Source organism: Penaeus monodon, unplaced genomic scaffold (assembly GCF_015228065.2).
Source record: "Penaeus monodon isolate SGIC_2016 unplaced genomic scaffold, NSTDA_Pmon_1 PmonScaffold_13304, whole genome shotgun sequence".
NCBI classification, from domain to species: domain Eukaryota; kingdom Metazoa; phylum Arthropoda; class Malacostraca; order Decapoda; family Penaeidae; genus Penaeus; species Penaeus monodon.
Genome location: NW_023642272.1, coordinates 5,001 through 6,577, shown reverse-complemented (window position 1 = coordinate 6,577; position 1,577 = coordinate 5,001). Strand labels below are relative to the sequence as shown.

At 27.9% G+C, this 1,577-nt stretch overlaps 1 pseudogene; it reads right to left on the bottom strand.

The window, feature by feature from the left end:
• Nucleotides 1-265: 265 nt before the first annotated feature.
• LOC119569191 overlaps nt 266-1,577 on the bottom strand; it is a 3,912-nt pseudogene continuing 2,600 nt past the window's right edge.

The following is a 1,577-nucleotide window of genomic DNA, read 5'->3' as shown; positions in this document are numbered from 1 at the left end:
TTACTAAATAAAATTTTTTATAAATTTTTGTGTTCTCATTTTGTTTCTTTTACTAAAACTTACTTATCAATTATTTTTAATCAGTACGGTATTGGGTTTTTGCTGTTTTTGATATCATTCTTTTTTTTGATTTTACATGGGTCGTTATTTTAGATTTTAGCAATGAAAGCAACTTCCCAGCTCTTTCACCTGAAAAGGGCTAAAGAATGCATACATAACCGGGGAAATGATAATCAGGAAAATTTTTTGAGCTTTTTTTCTTCTTTTATATTTCCATTTCCCCTGCAACAAATTTGTGTGTCGTTGCAAGTTTAGAAGTTTCCTGAAATCATATATAAAATCCCAAAAACAAAAATTATATACGTTTTAAAATTTTGAAAACTTTAAAAACGTAAAACTTTTATGAAAGAAAAAGGGATAAATGTTTTTCTGTTTATGGTAAATAAAACCCCTCACAAATAGCCTTTATAGGGGATAGACAAATATCAACTTTTTTAATGAAAACGGAATAAAAAGAAAACAAGGGAAATGTAAAAGGGAAACAAAATATAAGAAAAAAAAACTATTTAAAAATTAAACCCAAAATTATTTCACATCCTAATTCCCAAATTGTTTTTAATTACGGGGTTTTAGTAAAAATGTTTTAAATAATTTGAAAAAAAAAATAAAGAAAATCTTGAAAACAAAGGCAAAAAAAACCGAAAACGGCATTTTTGAAAATTTTTATTGTAATTGATCTGTTTTGGGTTTTTTTGGGTTTGCTTGTTTTTTTTACTGAAATCATTAGGGGAAATCCCAAACATCGGCGATTTTTTTGATACGCTTTTTACACGGGTACATTGATAAAAAGGGAAAAAAGTGAAATAGGGAAATGTGAAAATGCAGTCATTTTTTGGTGCAAGGGAAAAAAACTTTTTTCGAAAAATTTCTTTTAGAAAAAAAGGGGGGAAAAAAATTTTGAAATCAAAATTTGTAATCATCAGGGTTTTATAGAAATTTTTAAATAGTCTTAAAAACGACATCAAAAATTTTTTTTTGCTGTCAAGTTTTAAAAAAAATAAATAGAAAAATTAGAAATGGCTCCCCAATTTTTTGTGAAATTTTTATTTTGGGTTTTAAGTTCTAATTACAGCAAAACATTTTTCCCAAAAATTTTCTTCGGTACTTTTAGCTATTCTTGTAATTTACATCATTTCGTTTTTCAGCTTTTTTTCCCTTTGCGTTTTAGTATGTTTTTTGTTTCCAAAAAAAAAATTGGGAAAATTCCGATGTTTTTTTGGGTTAAAATTTTAAAACCAAAACCTACTTAAGAGGGGTAATTTTTGTTTTTTCCCCAAAGCACAGGGGTTTAATTTTTTGCCATGCACAGAAAAAACGTACCGTTTAAAATCAAAAATTTTTGCCATTTCCCACATCCTTTTTAGGAGAGATATAGGGGAATTTCCATTCAGGAGGGGAACCACTTTTCTGATTTTGTTTGGAATTTTATTTTTCCCAAAATGGACCCCCCAAATTTCCCCTATCCCATTTTAACCCTTCATGTAGTTTTTTTGTGAAAGTGGAACAGGCAAACCCAA